Below are 23,504 nucleotides of genomic sequence, written 5' to 3'. Positions count from 1 at the left end.
GTTTCTATGGAACTTAACTGAGTGCGAATAGCCGAGCTACTGAGTGCGAATAGCCGAGCTAGTAGAACTTAACTGAGTGCAAATAGCCGAGCTGTTATATACAGGTTTCTATGCCTTTAATCACCAGGAAAAATCAGGAAGTCTTATAGCTCAGTAGTTATGCAGCAGTTATGCAGCAGGCTATTAGCATAGGGGACCAGGGTTCGATTCCTGGCAGGGATGTTTATTTTTTCCATTTTATTTCCTACTGAGTGCGAATAGCCGTGCAGCTATTTGCACTCAACTGAACTGAGTGCGAATAGCCGAGCTGTTAGGAACACTGTACTGTCAGTAGGTTTCTATGCCTCTGTGCCCTAGAAAAGCATTAGAAAGTCTTATAGCTCAGTGGTTATGCTCCAGGCCATTAGTACGGGAGACCTGGGTTCGATTCCTGGCTGGGATGTTCATTTTTTTCCATTTTATTTTCTTTTGAGTTCGGCTATTTGCACTCAGTAGAAAATAAAATGGAAAAAATAAACATCCCTGCCAGGAATCGAACCCTGGTCCCCTATGCTAATAGCCTGCTGCATAACTGCTGCATAACTACTGAGCTATAAGACTTCCTGATTTTTCCTGGTGATTAAAGGCATAGAAACCTGTATATAACAGCTCGGCTATTTGCACTCAGTTAAGTTCTACTAGCTTGGCTATTCGCACTCAGTAGCTCGGCTATTCGCACTCAGTTAAGTTCCATAGAAACGTGTTCATAACAGCTCGGCTATTCGCACTCAGTTAAGTTCTACTAGCTCGGCTAGTCACACTCAGTTAAGTTCTACTGAGTGCAAATAGCCGCACGGCTATTCGCACTCAGTAGAAAATAAAATGGAAAAAATAAACATCCCTGCCAGGAATGGAACCCTGGTCCACTATGCGAATGGCCTGCAGCATAACCACTGAGCTATAAGACTTTCTGATTTTTCCTGGTGAATAAAGGCATAGAAACCTGTTCATAACAGCTCGGCTATTCGCACTCAGTTAAGTTCTACTGAGTGCGAATAGCCGTAAGGGGACAAGGGTTCGATTCCAGGCTGGGATGTTTACTGAGTGCGAATAGCCGTGCGGCTATTTGCACTCAACTGTGAATATCCACTGCCCTCTCTCCCCACCCCACACATCACTGTGCCTCTCTCCCCACCCCACACATCACTGTGCCTCTCTCCCCATCACTGTGCCTCTCTCCCCCCATCACTGTGCCTCTCTCCCCCCATCACTGTGCCTCTCTCCTTCCCCCCCATCACTGTGCCTCTCTCCTCCCCCCCTCCATCACTGTCCCTCTCTCCTTCCCCCCCCCCATCACTGTGCCGCTCTCCCCCCCATCACTGTGCCTCTCCCCCCCATCACTGTGCCTCTCTCCCCCCCCCCATCACTGTGCCTCTCTCCTTCCCCCCCATCACCGTGCCTCTCCTTCCCCCCCATCACTGTGCCTCTCTCTCCCCCCCATCACTGTGGCGCTCTCTCCCCCCCTCACTGTACCTTTCCCCCTTCCCCCTCACTGTTCCCCTTATTGCACAGTTATAGGGAGGGGGAGGTACAATGATAAGAGGGGAATGGGATAAGAGTGATCACCTGATCTGCTCCCGGGATCACAGGCCTAGGTTTGGATCACGCGTGCGCAGAAGCCTGCATGGTGCTGTCAATGCCATCCCTCTGGAAACGTCACACCCTGCTGTTACAGCCAATAGGAGGCTGTCTAGTATTGTACATGCCCACAAACGCTTCTGAAGCCAGAGCCACCATCTTGGATAAGGTATATGCCCATACTAAGTAATACAGCTTGCTCAGAACCCAAATAGAAGATATAATGGCTAATAGGGCCCCCTATATGATCTATTAAGTAAATGATCAAAAATACTTATCAATGTCATATTTCCTCATGGATATTGAACATCATCAATTAATTAATCAAAACATCCCATACAAAAAAGCCCACTCCCACCCGCACAAAAAACAAGAATGGAAATAATAAGAGAATATATAGAACAAATATATACATATTACAATCAATGTGTCAGAACAGGCTGGAGATGTACAGGTACAATATGGTGTCCATAATGACATGTCATATTACTTGATGAACTGATAATGTTCAATATCCATGAGGAAATATGACATTGATAAGTCTTACTGATCATTTCCTTATTATCTCATAAATCAACCCCTATCTAAGATGGCGGCTCTTGCTTCAGTGGCGCTTGTGAGCATGTGCAAGACAAGAAAGCCTCCTATTGGCTGTGACACCAGGATGTGTCGTGTCCAGGGGGATTGCCCTGATTAGACATGGCATTGATGCACCATGCAGGCTTCTGCGCATGCGTGATCAACACCTAGGCTTGTGATCCCGAGAGCAGATCAGGTCATTACTCTTATCCCATTCCCCTCTTATCATTGTACCTCCCCCTCCCTATAATTGTGCAATAAGGGGCACGGTGAGAGAGAGGCACAGTGAGGTGGGGAAGCGAGGCACAAATAGGGGGGAAGAGAGAGGCACAGTGAGGGGGGGAGAGAGGCACAGTGAGGGGGGGAGAGAGGCACAGTGAGGGGGGGAGAGGCACAGTGAGGGGGGGAGAGAGGCACAGTGAGGGGGGGAGAGGCACATTGAGGGGGGGGAGCAAGAGGCACAGTGAGTGGGGGGAGAGTGGGAGCGGAACAGTGAGGGAGAAAGAAAAGTACTGTGAGGGAGAGAGGCAGACAAGGGGGCACAGTGAGGGAGAGAATAATTATAAAGAATGTAGTTTAAATGTTTGAAAAATTGTACTTATGACCGACTTTTTCTTTTATATTCCCTGTGCTAATTATTTTGCTCCACGCAAAATGTTCCTAATATTTCAATATACAACTCAACCCCGTTATAACGCGATCCATTACAACGCAAATCCGCTTATAGCGCGATGCAAGTGTGGCTCCCAATTTTTGTATTTATGAATACTTTATAACACAATTATTGGTATTTTAAATACTTTATTGTACAATGCATGCAATTGTACATTATTTCTAACACCGCTTACAACGCGATGTGATTCATTGGACCCCACGCACAGCGTTATAAAGGGGTTGAGCTGTACTAAGAAAAATCACTTAATTTTTCAGTGTTCTCGTGTGTTAACGGAGAAAGGGAGCAGCGTTGATTGAGAAGACCCTGGGGAGCGATTCATGGTATGTTTATCAATTTAAACTTTTATATCCTCATAACCTTTTATAAAACACAGAACAAATGCAAAGAAAGCTGCAAAATGGCCAGTGTGGGGATCAAACCCACAACCTTGGCATTATTAGGTAATTAGCTAATAACTGAGCTATCCAGCAAGCAATTGTATGTACAGTAGCACGAGAGTTGGCACAGGTACTGCTGAAAAACTATCTTACTAATATAACGTGACCTGCCTTACTCAGGGGGAAGGACCGAAGAACCCCAACTTTAGGGCGGTCCTGCTCTTAAGTACAGCCAGAGGGCGGGCATCCCGTTGGCCCGGCTACAACGGATGTGCCATCCACTGCTGTCACTCAAGTGCAGTACCAAAGTGAAGGGGAAAATCCCATAATAACTACTGACAGACCTGTAAATACCAGGGTTTACTGCCAGCCCATTGGGTGGAATTAGTAGCTAGGGGGTACCTCGCTACACTTTCCCTCTGGTAGATTCCCAACGACCTGCTTGTGTCCTAAATTTTCGGGTACTATCTCAGATATAAACGAAATAACACAAACAATGTTTTACATGGATATCACATTAGAATAATTGATATACATTTTCATTGAACAAAGTACTGTACATTACAATTTATGTACAAGGCATCTAAATGACTACCTTGTGGAACATAGGTTCTACCTAACCTGGAGAAGCTTGTTAAGTTATTGTAGTGCTCCGGTTCTGTTAGTGAACTAATGGTCTATACTACCGGACACTGGTCACTGAAAATACCCTATTAGGGTGGTCTGCGTATGGCATGGTCCACTGGATTAACGTGACCACGGTACGACACTCCTGGTAACATAAAGGACATCCACAACCTGGCAAAGAAGTAGGCATGGAATCTATGTATGCAGAAACATCACTATAGGTTAATCCAGTGGTTCCCAAACTTTTTCGGTTCAAGGCTCCCAAAGGCGATCAGGATTTTTCCACGGCGCCCAAAGTGAAAACAAAGTAGTATATACATAACTAACAGTTGCAGTGCGCAGTTGGTGGCTTGGCACCGTCAGCACTGCGCTTGCCTCATTCGGTCTTGGCAGTGGTGCGAAGCGCCTCATAAAACAAATTAACCGCCCCCCTCCCCAGGAGACAGCGCCGGGAACTCCTCTTGCTGTCGCTGCCGGTTAGAGGACGACAGGTGGCTCCAAAACCTTACATGGAACACGCAAATAGTCCGGTTCGGTTGCAACCCTTCGCCATTTTGGTTTCCCGCGGAGCACGCGCTGCATTGTGGGGAGCAGTTTTGCCAGATAGTTCCCCAAAATACCGCCCAATAACATCGCTAAAACAGCCCAAAAGTAGCCCAATAATAAATGATTACTGAATTTAGTGAAGCTTTATTAAAATGTTGCTAAAGATCTCTCTCCGTTCCCTCCCTCCATTCTCTCCCCTCCATTCTCTCCCCTCCATTCTCTCCCCCCCCATTCTCTCAATCCCCTCTATTCCCTCCTCCACCCATCTCCCTCTCACCCTTTCATCTCCCTCTCACCCTTTCATCTCCCTCTCACCCTTCCATTCTCTCTTCCACCCCCATTCTCTCTCTGACCTGCACAGACACACAGAGCCACTGACCTACTGTACAGACACACAAACAGACCAACACAGACACTGACCACGCACAGACACCTGCACAGACACACAGCTACTGCTGGCCTGCACAGCCACTGATACACACACACTCAGATACACACACACACACACACACACACTAATACACACACACACACACAGATACACATACACACTGATAACTCACCCACACACTGATACACACACACACACTGATACACACACACACAGACACATACACACACTGCCACTGATACACCCAGTCACTAACACACACAGTCACTGATACACACACACACACAGTCACTGATACACACACACACAGTCACTGATACACACACACAGTCACTGATACACACACACACACACACACAGTCACTGATACACACACAGTCACTGATACACACACACACACACACAGTCACTGATACACACACACACACACACACAGTCACTGATACACACACACACAGTCACTGATACACACACACAGTCACTGATACACACACACACAGTCACTGATACTCACAGTCACTGATACAAACACACAGTCACTGATACACACACACACGCACAGTCACTGATACACACACACACACACACAGTCACTGATACACACAGTCACTGATACACACACACACACAGTCACTGATACACACACACAGTCACTGATACACACACACAGTCACTGATACACACACACAGTCACTGATACACACACAGTCACTGATACACACACACAGTCACTGATACACACACAATCACTGATACACACACACTGATACACACACACACACACACACACACTGAAACACACACACTGATACACATACACACACAGATACACACACAGAGCCACAGATATACACACACACACAGTCACTGATACACACACAGTCACTGATAAACACACACTGATACCCGCACACACACACACACACACACACACACTGATACACATACACACACACACTGATACACACACACACACTGATATACACACACCGATACACACACACACACTGATACACACACATACACACTGATACCCCCACACACACACTGATAGATACACACACACACACACACACACAGCCACTGATACACACACACACTGATGCCCCCCTCCCACACACTGATAGATACACACATACACTCACACACAATGATACACACTATGATACACACACACATACACACAATGATACACACACACACAGATACAAACACAGCCACTGATACACACACACACACCGACACACACACACACACACACACACACACACACACACACACACACACACACACACACACTGATACCCCCACACACACACTGATAGATACACACACACACACAGCCACTGACACACACACACATACACTCACACACAATGATACACACAATGATACACACACACATACACACAATGATACACACACACAATGATACACACAATGATACACACACACACAGATACAAACACAGCCACTGATACACACACACAGCCACTGATACACACAAACAGCCACTGATACATACACACACACACGGATACACATACACACACACACAGACACTGATACACACACACACAGCCACTGATACCCACACACACACACACACACACTGATACTCATAGACACACACACATACACAGCCACTGATACACACACACACACACACACACACACACACTCACACACAATGATACACACAATGATACACACACATACACACAATGACACACACACATACACACAATGATACACACACACAGATACAAACACAGCCACTGATACACACACACACACACACACACACACACACACACACACACACACACACACACACACTGATACACACACAGACACACACACACACACACACACACACACACACACACACACACACACACACACACACACACACACACACACACTGATACCCCCCCACACACACTGATACCCCCCCACACACACTGATAGATAGATACACACACACATACAATCACACACAATGATACACACACACATACACACAATGATACACACACACATACACACAGATACACACACACACACACACACAGATACAAACACAGCCACTAATACACACACACAGATACAAAAACAGCCACTGATACATAAAACACAGCCACTGATACACACAAACAGCCACTGATACATACACACACACACACACACACGGATACACATACACACACACAGACACTGATACACACACACACAGCCACTGATACCCACACACACACACACATACACAGCCACTGATACACACACACACACACACACACACACACACACACACACACACACACTGATACAAACACTCACACTGATACACACACACGGCCACTGATACACACACACAGCCACTGATACACACACACAGCCACTGATAAACACACACAGCCACTGATACACACACAGTCACTGATACACACACACACACACACACATAGTCACTGATACACACACACACAGTCACTGATACACACACACACAGTCACTGATACACACACAGTCACTGATACACACACACACACACACACACACTGATACACATACACACACACACACACTGATACACATACACACACACACACACTGATACACACACAGAGCCACAGATATACACACACACACACACACAGTCACTGATAAACACACACTGATACCCACACGCACACACACACACACTGATAGATACACACACACACAGCCACTGATACACACACACACACACACACACACTGATACACTCACACACACACACACTGATACACTCACACACACACACACTGATACACTCACACACAATGATACATATACACACACACATACACACAATGATACACACACACACACACACACACACACACACACACACACATAACAGCCACTGATACACACAAACAGCCACTGATACACACACACACACACACACACATGGATACACACACAGACACATACACACACACAGCCACTGATACACACACACAGCCACTGACACACACACACACACACACACACACACACACACACACACACACACACACACACACACACACACACAGTCACTGATACCCACACACACACACTGATACACACATACACACACACTGATACACACACACATACACAGCCACTGATACACACGCACACACACACACACACACACACACACACTGATACATACACACAATGACAAAGCTCAGTGCACATCCAGAAAAACTTATATACGGTACAGTGCCTAAATATACATGTATAAATAACTAATAAATAATAAACAATTTGGCCAAAATGTTAAACTAAAAGACCATTTTATTTATTAGTTATTTATACATGTATATTTAGGCACTGTACCGTATATAAGTTTTTCTGGATGTGCACTGAGCTTTGTCTGTGTTTTATGTTATGTCTCTGGTTTTAAATATAAATTGCCATGCTCAGTAGCACTCCTCTGTGAAACTTATATGCTTATATATATGTTGTGGGTATTTTGGGGGTTCAATTTGAGCTTGTAGGTGTTCTGTATGTTTCATACACACAATGATACACACACACACTGATACAAACACACACACACACACTGATACACACACAGCCACTGATACACACACACACAGCCACTGATACACACACACGGCCACTGCTACACGGATACACACACAGAAACATACATACACACACAGCCACTGACACACACACACACAGCCACTGACACACACACACAGTCACTGATACACACACTGATACACACACACACTGATACACACACACACACACACACTGATACAAACACACACAGATACATGCACACACACACTGATACACACACACTGACACACACACACTGACACACACACACACACACACACACACACACACACACACACACACACACACTGATACACACACACACACACACACACAGTCACTGATACACACACACACACACAGACAGTAACTGATCCACACACACACACACACACACACACACACACACACACACACACACACACACACACACACACACACACACACACAGTCACTGATCCACACACACACACACACAGTCACTGACACTAACACACACACACACACACACACACACACACACACACACACACACACCATCCATAGTAACCCAGGAGAAAGTTATCTCCCATTTAATGTCTCTTAAATCCAATAACAACTGGTTTGTATCTTTAAGGAACGATGGTAAGGCTTGAACCAAGGGTTGAAGGAATTCATCAATATATCTGTAGACACCATCTCCCAAAGATCCAATGCTAGCCACTATGGGCCTGCCAGGAGGGCAGGTAAGTGACTTGTGGATCTTTGGGAGATGATGAAAGACAGGTACAATGGGATGTGGACATGACAGAAAGCCAAACTCTTTAGTGTTCAGTACAAGTTGCGTCTTACCCATGTCTAGAAGTTCACTCAATTCAATAAGAAAGATCTCTAGGATCTTTTCTAAGTTTTTTATAAAAGGTTTTATCATCAAATTGTCTGAGGGCAACCTGTTTGTAATAGGTGGACGATTGCACCACCACTGCACCCCCCTTATCAGCATTTTTTATGACTATTGATTTGTCAATTTGAAGATTATGTAATTCAGATTTTTCTTCTTCAGTAAGATTGCTGTAGGGGAGTGGGGTGAACGTGCAACCCCCCGCCAATGATAGGAGGTCCCTCTCTACCAACCTCTCAAAGGTGGTAATATAGGGTCCCCTAGAAAAGTTAGGAATGAAGGTAGATTTCTTACGAAAATTTGTATGTTTGGAGACTAAAAAGTTAGACAAAGGATCATCATTAGAATCTAAATAATCATGCTGTTCAGTTAATAAGCGATCCAAATCAGAAATAGTACATTGTTCAGAAAATGTTAAACATGAATCACTTTGATCAGTGTCCATCAATCTCTGCGTGTCATCAGATAATGGACATGAAGAGGAAGCAGAGGTATTCCCATCAGTGGCATCGTTCTTCCCTGAAAATAATTTTTTAATACATAATTTACGAGTAAATAACTGTAAGTCAACGATGGTATCAAATAGCCTAAAGTCGCTTACAGGAGCATAATTTAACCCCTTGTTTAAAAGGGACAATTGTCCAGGGGTCAAAATTTGATGGGAAATGTTGATGACATTATTTACTGAAGGGTCTAAAAGTATTTTTTCAGTTTGGTCGCTCCTCTGGCATCTCCGCTTTTTCCTCGATCTCCTCGTTCTCTCCCTAGGAAGTTTTTTGACCCATGGCTGGACTGGAGCCAGTTAGTAGACTGATAAGATGTTCCAGGGGTCTTTTGATCTCTCTGGGTCTCTCTCGATTGGCTGCAAATCTCCAAGATTCAATAGGATGGCCAAAGGAAACTGAAGTATTGAGACCTTCCCCATCTGAGACATCAGACTCAAAACTAGAATCGTCTGTTGATCTTGATTTTGGTTTTGAGTATCGACTTCCTCGGTGGTTCAGAGGAGCCATCAGAGTCCCGGGGGGTGAATGAAGGTCTCCTAGATCTACCCCTATTGGTATTAAATGTAGTTTTACGCTGTCAAAAGTAGATTTGATTTTTAACATAGTCCTGCTTGTCGCGGTCAAATTTATTCTGTTTTTTATCCATTATTTCTTGCTCCACACATTCTATATTCTTAGTTAATATTTGATCATTATTTTCTAAGTGATCCATATCGTCAAAAGCTTTTAGTTTGTTTTGTATGATATTAATCTCCATAGTTAGTAACAGTCTCTCTTTCGTTTTCTGTTGAATAATAATATGGATCAGTTTGAATGAACATTCATCCAGTGTCTGTGTCCATTCCTTCTCAAAGTCGGTATTGTTAAACCCAAAGGTAGGGGCCTTTTTGATGCGTAGGCCCCTTGGTATACGCTTGACTCTGGTATAATTTTCTAGAGATGTAATATCCCACCAGAGTCTCACTTGTAAGGTACACAAATTTTCCAATTTAACAAAATGTGTACTCAAATCCAAGGGTTCATTGCAAAAGAGTTCACCACTTTCATCAAAGACATGTTCAACTCGTTTAGAACGTCTTGAATTATCAGTAGAATTACTGTATAAGTAAAAGTCTTAGTTGTAACCTCCTCCACATCATCATCATTAATGTCCTCCATCACAAAGGTGAGCAAAAAGATAAATCTGATTATATAGATAATTCAGCTTAGATGCAAAACAATGAGCAAAAGATTAAAAAAAAATGAAAAAAGTGTACATATATTGGTATTGCCAAAACCAGCCCTATAAAGAAAATCACAAAAATAATGACTTGATTGAAGAATAATAGGTTCAAAATATCTCAGTTATCTTCATAATAAATGTTCCACAGCAAAGATGTGAGCAACCAGGAAACCAATGAAGATAATAGAGCATAGGGGAATAGGGAACAGTCCCCTAACTGGTGCTACAAACGTCACATGTGTTATAGGAATATGTTTAACAAATCCGGAATCCATATAACATGAAATAACAAATCAATCCATGTGCACAATGAAGTGTGTAAATAAAGGCAATCTTACTCCTATTAAAGCCCCATAAGGTAAGACTGAATGTGCTGACAAGGGCAAGTGAAGAAAAATCAACACTTTCCCTGTGTGAAAGCACATGCCTCTGCCCGGCGGTCTGGACGGCTGGAGGGATGTGAAAAGCACCCTGGCAACCAAAGGAAGTTCCGTGTAAATAAATAAATAAACTCACGAAGTCAGCTGGATCCCGGTGAGGCTTCAGTCCAGGTAAGTGCAGCAAAAGTTCAAAGGAGGGACTGATCACAGCAAGTGATAGGGCTGGAGGCAGGTAACCAATAAAAAAGTATTTAAATAGCTTTATAGCAGACAGATACAGGGTCCTCTGACGCGTTTCTCGCCTGTCAGGCGCTTTATCAAAGAGTAACCCAGCTTGTGAACAGGACTCCTTAAGTAGCAGAAAACCCACTAGACCAGGTGTGCTCATATCAAAATCAACCATGTCAAAGGAGTTGTTCACATGTAATGTACAGGTTATTAAGAATTTATTTTAGTGTTGGGACCCTTGAGACGTGGTTTGCCTTGGAGGGGCTCAAGGGCTTACGACACTTTGGCCAAAGAGTTAAACTAAAAGACCATTTTATTCAAAAGATATCTATATATATCTAAAGGAGAAAAAAACAAAAAACAGGCGCACTCATAGTGTAGTAAAGTTAACAAAATTTATATATGGAACTGGGTAAAATATTATTTATTTATTTATAAAATATTTTACCAGGAAGTAATACATTGAGAGTTACCTCTCGTTTTCAAGTATGTCCTGGGAATAATATGAACTGCTCACTCACAAACGGAGAATATAAAATCGCATGTATGAGATATAAACTCAATCGCCAACATGTAGAGCAGGAACTCGATGAATACTCCGGATGGACCGCCGTTTGCGTCGCTGTGTAGGGGGGAAGCCGTGGTAATGATTCTTCCGTGTACCGGAGACAATCAGGCACCTCCTTGCGATTCCAATGTCTCTCTTGTTGTAGAGGACTTCCGGATCAGCGTCCCTGCTCTCAGTGCATGGGGTTCACAGAAGGCTTCCGGGTCAGCCTAATCACTGACAGTGCAGTCAGACGCTGTGTAGCAATGAGTCCCAATAATACAAATGTATATCTCCGTTCTCTCAGACTGAAAGGTTCAACAGCAATAAAATATATACTCCAAATGTAAAACACCCTACGCGTGTCGTCTTTGCAGTCTTTGTCAGGGGTGGTACTGTATATGAGGTATATGGTTCACTCGGGATATATAGTTTGAATAGCCAATCACGAAAACAGAACTAATTAATTAATAAATAACAGGTATGTTGCATGGTCAGATGAAATTTTAACCCATTTAGATGCTGGTGGAAAGTAATAAGGTACAAGATATATGTATACATACTATATAAAGAGAACACTATTTAATGCTTGTTACAAAAAACTAAATATATATGTACAGTAATAACAAATGAAAAACATATATATGTATATATATGAAAATAAATAAAATCATAACATTCTAATGAGAGAAATACAATTGTATTAAATACAAATAAAAAATAAAGATAAAAAGTATATAAAAATGAAAAATAAAAAATAAAAATTACATAATAAACAAAAAAGATCCCACAGTTAGAAATAAACACATAAAATGTATAAAATACATATACAATTCCAATATATAATCACTGCAATCAATTTATAAATCAAGAACCAAAAAAGTTCCTAAAAGGGACACATATGGACCAAGTGCTATAACTACACTTGTAATACCTAAAGTTAATATATAAAATAGTCTAGGGATAAAAGACATATTGTTTCAATATCACATAACCTCAATGGTAAATATAACCAGAGACCTAGAATTTCAGAGGGTACAAATATCATATCACCATGATGTACAGTATGATTTTAGGCAATAGAATGTCACGGAGGAAAGGTAAGTGCTGAAATCATTGCACTTTTATATACCATCAATTGTGATGCACAGATCAAGGAAAGGAGGAGAAGAGAAAAGAACGACCGCTGCACCGGACTGACTCAGTGCGACTGAAATGATAGTGAAAATATGTGTGAAAAATTATATGTGATTATATGTGATTCAAATTAATATTGTTGTATATGATATTGTCACAAAGGCCTTTGAGGAAGCCAATGATCTAAATAGAGATCTTTTATTGGAGAGATCTAAAACCAAGGCGTGTTCAGATATTTTCACTATCATTTTAGTCGCACTGAGTCCGGTGCAGCGGTCGTTCTTTTCTCTTCTCCTCCTGTATACTGCACATGCATTCTATTGAAGATATACTCTCTCCTGGACTATATGCTATATTGCAATCATTATCCAGATATTAGAAGCACCTATCGGGGATTCATTTCCCAATTCTACTTACCCAGTTCCATATATAAATTTTGTTAACTTTACTACACTATGAGTGCGCCTGTTTTTTTGTTTTTTTTCTCCTTTAGATATCTTCAAGGAGTGGTGTTCCCCCCAAACGGGCTGCAAAGACTCTGAAGGACAGTGTTCTGGGACTGGTTTTTGTATCTTTTATAAAAATTTTATTAGTATATATACATATTTTTTTAATATTATTTTTATGTGTATTTTTTGTGTATTTTTTATATATTAGTGTTTTATAGCTGCTACATTTATATTTACTCCCATTAAGTATATGGTTCACTGGTTTCTCACGACATACTTGGCTAGTTTTTGTCCTCAATTGGCACCACTTCCTATTTTCTTTCCTTCCTTTGTTTATATCTTATTATATATTTGTGAAAGCACTGTATGCCTGTCTGCATCTTCCTGTGTCCCTAGGGGAAATCTCATTGGTCCCTTGGCCCGCCCGCCCCCGCACACCTCATTGGCCTGAGGCGGAGTGACGACACACACACACACACACACACACACACAGTTGCTTGGCCTCACTCTCCCCCGTCAGTTGGACCACAGCTCACCTTCCACACACCCCCCCCTGCTCTCCCGGTGCCCCTCCTCTCCCGGTGCCCCTCACTCTCTCCCACCTCCCCACCTCACCCAAATCCCCACGCTACGCAACATCCCCAGCCGCACCATCACCCTCACCGTGCGCCGCTCCCGGAGAGGGGAAGCGCAGCCCTCCTGCTCAGCAGCAAACTCCAGCCTCCTCCCCCCTCGCTCACAACGAGAAGCGCGGCCCGGGCCTCCTGCACTCCCCCTCACATGCGCCGGCTCCCGGAGAGGGAGGTGCGGCCCTCCTGCTCAGCAGCAAACTCCAGGCTCCTCCCCCCTCGCGGGCCTCCTCCTCACGTGCACCGGCTCCCAGACGGAGGGTAAGTGCGGCGCGGGCCTCCTGCCACTCTTGCCCCCCCCCAGCTTCCCGAACTCACCTCCTGCCCCAGCCAGATGCCACGGGGTCAAGGTAAGTCACCCACCGTCTCCCACCCACGCACTCACTCACACACCCACCCAGTCACACACAGTCACCCACACAGTCACCCAGTCACTTTCACCCAGACACCCACTTTCACCCACTCAGTCACCCACCCACCCGCTCAGTCACCGCTCAGTCACCCACCCACTCGCTCAGTCACCCACTCAGTCACCCACTCACTCAGTCACCCACCCACTCAGTCACCCACCCACCCACTCACCTAGTCACCCACTCACTTAGTCACCCACCCACTCACTTAGTCACCCACTCACTCAGTCACCCACCCACTCACTCAGTCACCCACACACCCACCCAGTCACCCAAACACTCAGTCAACTCAGTCACCCACCTAGCTGTCAAGGGGGGGGGGGAAGCCCAACCCTGTCGTCCGCCCCGCCAAAATTACATCCCGGGCAATGCCTGGTCTCTCAGCTAGTATATATATATATATATATATATATATACATATATATATATCTGTGGTAATGGATGTAGCACTGACCTCTGTCTGTGTTTCATGTTCTGTCTCTGGTTTTAAATGTAGTATATAACTCAAAGCTTTCTAGCCCCCTCTATAAAGGCAATGTTTATATTAAGCAACTGCATGGTCAGATAAACAAATTCCTTAAGCTAGATAATATACATACTATAACCTGCAGCACTAATTTATGTGGGGATAGCATACAGTATCTGAGACATTTCAGACACAGTGGGGCTTATGCAGAGAGCTACTTTAATGAAAGCCGCAACGGCAATAAAGTCGCCACATAAGTGCCGTTTATGTTCGCCGTATGCAGGATACTCCGTTACCCCTGTGAAAACTTATTTGTAAATTTGGCGTGTTTCACTTGGTGTGAATCTCGCCATGCAGAGCCGCGCGTTCGTTGCCCAGCAGAAAGCTTTGTTTTGCTGACGTGCAAAGACACGCGCGGCTCTCGCGAGAGCACAAGCTGTTGATTGACAGCTGGGAAATCACCTCAGGCACTGTCAGTGTCATTTTGACAGCCTAACATTGCAGCTCCTGACGATATAAGCATATAGCAGAGACACATCATACAAACACTGGCCAAAGTTGCTGTGTGTGTGTCTGCCATTTGTTATATTGAGAAATATCTCTATTGCTGTGTGAATGTGTCAAATTGTGTTGTGTTGTATCATTTTGTCATTTGTGTCTGTCAACAGTGCACTGTATTCCTCCGTTCAGTGTCAAGATGGCTGCAACTGAAGGGGTCAAGTCAGTTGCTGCGTCTGGTGCTGCAGTTGCATCTCGAGTACCTCATGTACTTACTGCAGCACCAGCTTCAGTAGCAGCCTATGCTGCCTCAACAGTGGCACGATCATCTCCTATGATTGGAGCTGCTGGACCAAGTGCTGGACTGACTGTGGTTGCAAGTGGTGGCGTTGTTGTAAATGCAGGTGTGACAGGTATGGTGAGTTGTGCATCTGTGGTGAGTGCTGATGCAGGGGTCATTGCGGTGCGCGGTGGTGTGAGTGGTGCTGGTGTGCGGGTGAGGGGAGGTGTCCGTGTGCGGGGGGGAGGTGTGCGTGTGAGGGGTGCTGGTATGGCAAGTGGAGGAGTGATGTGCAGTGGAGCAGTAATGGATGGTTGTGGGGCAAATGTGATGCGTCTAGGTACGGGTAAGGGTCGCAGAGGTGTTAGTCGATCATCAATGGTGACAGCGGGTAGGATGTTGAATGTGGAGTCCAGTGTGTGTTCCTCACAAAGTGTGGCTACTCATTACGGTGCAAGTGCACTTGACATGCAGTCCCTTCCAGTAGAGGAAGGAGAGAGCAGTACTGTCCATCAGAGTACACACGTAAAAAAAAGAAATCAGAAGTTTAACGACGAGGAGAACCGTGTACTTGTAACATGTATCCTCGAGCACTATGATCGCATTTTTGGCCAGTTAGCAGGTAACAAAGTACAGTATTTCAAATGGTATTGAATATCCATAAGTTAATGAAAACTTATGATATTGTTCAAATGAAATATAGTACATAATATGTTCACGCATAAGTGAAACATTAGTGTTTACACAGTTGATCAACTGGTGTGCATGTAACATAACACAAAAATGGCAGCTCTTTACAAAATGGAGACACACACTGTTATACTGTAGGTAAGCACTCAACATGTTCTCTAGACCAGGGTTTCCCAAACTTTTTTCCGTGACCCGGTAATTTTTGAACTTCTCCTTCGTGACCCACTAAAATTTTTTATCACTTATACTGGCCTATAGGGCCTGCACAGGCACACACACAGCCACTGATACACACACACAGCCACTGATACACACACAGCCACTGATACATACACACACACACAGCCACTGATACACACACACACACACACTCGCTCTCCCCTATACGCACACAGACACAAACAGTGAATTACAGGCAATGACGGATGTGAGTGACTGGAGGGGGGCCGGGGACTGGGTGGGTGGAAGGGGGGGGACTGGGTGGGTGGGAGGGGGGGAACTGGGACTGGGTGGGTGGGGGGAACTGGGACTGGGTGGGTGGGGGGGACTGGGTGGGTGGGAGGGGGGGACTGGGACTGGGTGGGAGGGGGGAACTGGGACTGGGAGGGAGGGGGGAACTGGGACTGGGTGGGTGGGAGGGGGGAACTGGGACTGGGTGGGTGGGAGGGGGGAACTGGGACTGGGTAGGAGGGAGGGGGGAACTGGGACTGGGTGGGAGAGAGGGGGGACTGGGTGGGAGGGAGGGGGGAACTGGGACTGGTTGGGTGGGAGGGGGGAACTGGGACTGGGTGGGTGGGAGGGGGGAACTGGGACTGGGCGGGTGGGAGGGGGAACTGGGACTGAGTGGGAGGGAGGGGGAACTGGGACTGGGTGGGTGGGAGGGAGGGGGGGAACTGGGACTGGGTGGGTGGGAGGGAGGGGTTGGACTGGGTGGGTGGGAGGGAGGGGGGAACTGGGACTGGGTGGGAGGGAGGGGGGAACTGGGACTGGGTGGGAGGGGGGAACTGGGACTGGGTGGGTGGGAGGGAGGGGGGAACTGGGACTTTGGGGGGAACTGGGACTGGGTGGCTGGGAGGGAGGGGGGGACTGGGTGGGTGGGAGGGAGGGGGGAACTGGGACATGGGTGGGTGGGAGGGAGGGGGGAACTGGGACTTAGGGGGGAACAGGGACTGGGTGGGTGGGAGGGAGAGGGGAACTAGGACTTTAGGAAGGGTGGGACTGGGTGGGTGGGAGGGAGGGGGGGACTGGGTGGGAGGGAGGGGGGGACTGGGTGGGTGGGAGGGGGGGGACTGGGTGGGGGGGACTGGGTGGGTGGAAGGGGGGGGAACTGGGACTCGGTGGGTGGGAGGGGGGGGAATGGGACACTTGGGTGGGTGGCAGTGACTGGGTGGGTGTGTGGGAGACGGTGGGTGAGTGACTGGGTGGGTGACAGTGACTGGGTGGGTGGGAGACAGTGACTGGGTGACAGTGACTGGGTGGGAGAGAGTCACTGGGTGGGTGTGTGGGAGACGGTGGGTGAGTGACTAGGTGGCTGGGAGACAGTGACTGGGTGGGAGAGAGTCACTGGGTAGCAGTGACTGGGTGGGTGGGTGACAGTGACTGGGTGGGTGGCAGTGACTGGGTGGGTGGGTGACAGTGACTGGGTGGGTGGGTGACAGTGACTGGGTGGGTGGGTGACAGTGACTGGGTGGGTGACAGTGACTGGGTGGGTGGGGTGACTTACCTTGCCGCCGGACGCATTCCCCTGCTGCCCCCGATATCCCCTGCTGCCCAGGACGGGAGGTGGGCTTGGGGGCACGGGAGGTGGGCTCGGGAGGGGGTGCCACGGGAGGTGAGCTCGGGAAGCTGGCCGCGGGGGGAAGCGGGCCGCAGTAGGAGCTTGTACTTCCCCCTCCGTCCCACATAACGTGCGGGCCGCAGAGCAGCTGGTACTTCCTCCTCTGTCCCACGTTGGGAGTGAGGGGGAGGAAGGGAGCGGACCCTGCGCATGCACGCGGGACCGCGGGGGCAATCGCCGCCATTTTTTTTAACTTGAGCGGAGGGGGGGGGGGGGGGGGGCTGGGAGACACCGGGCGGCCAGCCTCGCTGCGACCCACCATTTGGGAAACGCTGCTCTAGACTACTTGACATGTTGCCTTGCGGCCTTTAACAGTGTATTGGTCCATTTTGTTAACTGCAGTAATTAATGACTTATGTGAAATGGAGAATAGTTGTTAAAGTGTGTGAACACTCATGTTTACGTTATGCGTACACATTATGGTAAAAAAATGAATACATACTCTAACACTACTGTACCGACACATATTATGTGACTTAACATAACAAAATAGTCAAGGACATGACAACTGGAAAGATTTCAATTATGCATTTATTATTGTCCATTTGAAGGCAAAACATCCACTGTCATAAAGAGGCAATGTTGGGAGCAAATACGAGTAACTGTGTCGGGATGTGGTCGTCAGCAGAGATCACACGATAACTGTAGGAAACGGTTTGACGACATAAAACAAAAACTAAAGAAAAAAATCCCACAAGGCATTTTACATGCCTCAGCAACTGGAGGAGGTCCAGCAGCAGAGCACTTTACATTGAGTCCCTTGGAGGAGCAGTACAGATAGCAGGTTTGCCAGGAGATTTGGACATTGGCGTGTATGACCATGTTTATCCGGAAGGTTTGTTAAACTTTTACATATCTAAACTGTGTAGAATGTGTGTATTCTGTACATGTTTTGTGTGATGTGTGAATGGCATTCAATGTCACAAAAGTGCTTCAAACAATTTTGTCAGTGTTGTCAAACATTTACATTGCATTACAGATGTGTCTCATTACACTAGTAACCTAGTATACAGAGTGTGATACATAAATTCAGAATTTCAGACACAATGTTCGTCCTGCCTGTCCAGAGATATTATTGGCATCACACACTTACCTAGATGGAATGTGTGTAATATCCATCTCAGTACCTTCTACTGCTCCTTAATTAGGCAGCATCTACATGGATTCTATACATGGCAAAATAGACTTACAGCTTTGAATACTACACACATAGCACTTATGATTTGATATATATACATATATATATATATCCCCTACTGTGTAAGAATCTATCTGGTTTCAGGGTTTGAACTATACCATGATATACAAGTACAATTTCAAGATTTGGTATATCAGGATTCCTCTAAATTCTTATTCCGTTTAGAAGTCTGACACTCTGCAAGTTTGTTTACCTGATACCGGGTCCCATCAAGGTTTAACCTCCGAGGATCATGGAGTATCGGGTATATACGACACGACAGGTCTGGTACACGCCCCTTACCTGTACTGGCACAAGCCTTGAGAAAGCGCGCGAGTACGCGTGAAACGGTCGTCAGCGCGTGATTTTTAATTTGTTACTCGGTCAGCAGTTAGGGATGCTTAGAATCTGGTCTCATTAAGAGACACAGACTATATATATCTTACGGGGGCACACTTCGCTTAAAGGGCATAATTTTTTTACCTACCAGCGAGGTCTGAGGGCTGCAACAGTGTGTGACAGCTACTGGATAGACGGAACAAACGTTTCCTTGTTCCAGCTGCAGCTGTGTAAATTAGAACAAGTAACTATGGCAATTTATCCATATACATTGTACCTATATCGTATACATGTAGCCAACTCTTACAACTCAGTTCGGAGGCTGCTCACTGATTGCTATAGTCCCACGGTTGAATACTGACCTCCCCTGCCTGTTTATAATATATGGGATATCGTCACAGACTTTAACATTACAGTCAGGTCCACACTATAAGATATTTATATACATATTGACACTCTATTTGGGAGTGTAGTAGATACATACCTGAGGTCCATAAGCGTGGTCAATTCTCTCTCTTAATATCTAGGAAGTCTATGTTAATATGACCACATGACTTCATGTTGAAACAATAACAGTAAACTAAGTTTGTGGGTTTTAACCATTCTAAACACTAGTTCTGTTTATTGAGTCTAGCATCCATTTAACATAATAATGTAGATTACATATACAGCCCACTTACTGTATTTGTGTCCTGTTCAGTCACTTATGGGCTAGTATTTACTGACTGAGTCAGAGTGAACTAGGGATTTGAGACTCCCAATTTCACCTTTTAAACGTCTGGTTATATGGTTAATAGACAACAGTATATACTCACTGGGGTCTAACCATCAACTCTTTTATTTTAAGTGCAGTACAGGTATATAAATCAGTAGTTGATTATAAGCTCACTTTTATCTATCTAGAAGATTGTGTATGGGTAGATATTAGGTGAATAACTAGTCACTCAGAATAGTTTAACTGCTATACGCACTTCAACACCAAGGTGCCTATGCTAGCATATTATCTTTTCTATGCTAGCAACTTAGCTAGACTAAACTGACTTTCTTTATTTAAGTCTAAAGTATTGACAGAACTACTGTTCAACTGACCTACACTACCAATAATACGTCGTGTTTTCATATATAAAGGAAAAAGAAATACCAGCGCGTGGGTTAAATATGTGCCCTAATGTGCAAAAACACTATGTGTTTAAACCTATAAAACACACAACTATCCTATATACAGTGCAAACTATATCCTCTCTGTGAAAAGTGCACTTCCATGAACAAATGTCCAAGTGAAAATGTCCCGCAAAGTAAGTCCACTTTGGAGAAAGTATCCACAGGTTAACTTGATCCAGATGATAGGTGTATATCTTCACACTTGTTCCGCTTAAAGAAAAGAGAGATGGACATGGCATAATAATGTTTATTACAGGAAAAGATAAAAGTAGGAACACTCACAAACGAGCTTTACAGCAGAGCATTGGTGCATAGCTTGCCAGCTCCTGTTGTCTTTGTTAGGCTAAGGCCCCGCTCCCTCCGTCAGCGCTCCCGCACTGCAGACAGGCGGGGCGCTGACAGACACAGACCGCGATATGCGGTCTGTAGGGAGCCGGAGCGGGAGGTGGGCTTGTGGGAGGGGGGGGCGTGGCTTGAGCGGAGGGACCCACTACTCTCCCCCCCCCTCCCTCCACGGCTCGGGCTGGAGCTGCTGATTGAAGGTACAGTAAATAAAGCAACACACACACAGGCACTCATACACACACACACACGCAGGCACTCATACACACACACACACACATACATACATACACAAACACAGACAGGCACACACATACACAAACACAGATAGGCACTCAGACACACATACACACACAGACACGCACTCACGCTGCTTTCACTCCACACTCCTCCCCGCTACCCGAAGCCTCCCCTCCCGAAGCCTCCCCTCCTCATTGGCTCACAGCCACACCACGTGACGCGTCGAAGCTAGGGATCACAATTCTCTTGTATCCGCTAGCGGCTGACGCGTCACAGCGTGTAGTAAGCTGTGCCGCCAGGGGGGACCGGGACCGGCTCAGGAGGATTCCCCTGCTGGCGGGGAACGCCCGTGCCGCCGGGCGCAGCGGGTCCCAGCCCTTAGGCAGATCTTCCTTCACTTGTCCTCTGTTGATTTCCTGGCAAGGGGGGGGGGGGGGGGGTTCCACTGGCCTCTCTGCTTCCAGCAAGCTGTGTCTCCTCTCCTGCTCCAGACGTGCACAAGCGCACCTGGTGACCTGAAAGATTAAATAGAGGTTAAATAGAGGTCTACAACCAAAGATTGGTATGGCACCAACATGAAGTCCGTTTTGCACTAGGATAGGTCACCGGCTGTTTTCACTTCCGGGTCACTGTGGGTATTTAAACCACGAACTGATACCCGGATCCATAGAGCCTGAGGAAGCTTGTTGACGCAAGCGAAACGCATTGTTTGATCCATTTGTTGTTTTTGTCCGCAGGAGGCTTCCGTAGCCAGGAAGTGAGAGGTGCGTTCCAGGCTGCATTGTGCGTTCCAACGCTCCAGCGTGCTGCAGACGCGGAAGAGAAGGAGTCGCCAGCGCAGAGAACACCTCCACAACCTGTCTACACCTACCGGATTAATGTATGTGCTGTTAAGCCTTTTTATCTCTTTTTGATCATTATTAAATAAGTGTTTACCACACCTGGATTCTCCATCTGCAATCTGGGGGGATCTGGAGGTATTGAGGACCTGAGTGCTATGTAGCTGTCAGAAATTAGGCGTGCAGTCCCAGGAAAATCCCCTTTACAGAGTTAAACCCCGATGGGTTTTTACTCACACTGGCCCGTGTGAGTATTTATATTTATTCACTTTGAGTTCATCCACCAACCATTCCCCACATTCTATGGTATTATATACATATAGTTATCTACACTCGGATCTTTGATTTTTTGGGGGGTTAAGTTGATGCCCTGAGGAACCTGTGTGCTGTGTAGCAGCCGGGCGGGAGGTGTGCGGTTCCAGGAGAAGCCGCTCTACAGAGTTAAATCCCGATGGGTTTTTACTCACACTGGCCCGTGTGAGTATTTGAAGTAGTTTTATTTGATTCTACCACCCCTTTCCCACTACATTGGTGCCATACCAATCTTTGGTCGTAGACCTCTATTTAATCTTTCAGGTCACCAATTAGCAGTGGACTTCCTCTATTATAGTATCTATTGTTTTTATCACATGCATTATTATTTTTGGTTGTGTTCCTGATTCGTGCTCCCCTTGTTTTCTCTACAATCTTCATATTACCTGTAAGGGGTCTCTTTTAATTTATGTGAAGATTATCCACCTACTGTCGCGGCCACCTTTATTCTAAAACTTACCCGGATAATTCCGATGCTTGTCTCCGTTGTATCAGAGTTTCCCGAGCGGCGGCCGC

At 45.7% G+C, this 23,504-nt stretch overlaps 1 long non-coding RNA gene across 1 annotated transcript; it reads left to right on the top strand.

Annotated features, from left to right (window-relative positions):
- Nucleotides 1–2,312: 2,312 nt before the first annotated feature.
- LOC142464345 (uncharacterized) lies at nucleotides 2,313–22,250 on the top strand. The gene is made up of 4 exons (XR_012787657.1): nucleotides 2,313–2,392; nucleotides 3,127–3,192; nucleotides 13,813–13,887; nucleotides 19,072–22,250. It is a non-coding gene; the product is annotated as an uncharacterized LOC142464345 (long non-coding RNA).
- The last annotated feature ends 1,254 nt before the right edge of the window (nucleotides 22,251–23,504 follow it).

Source organism: Ascaphus truei, chromosome 12 (assembly GCF_040206685.1).
Source record: "Ascaphus truei isolate aAscTru1 chromosome 12, aAscTru1.hap1, whole genome shotgun sequence".
Classification (NCBI taxonomy): domain Eukaryota; kingdom Metazoa; phylum Chordata; class Amphibia; order Anura; family Ascaphidae; genus Ascaphus; species Ascaphus truei.
The sequence above is the reverse complement of the archived record's forward strand: the minus strand, read 5'-3'. Positions and strand labels throughout refer to the sequence as shown.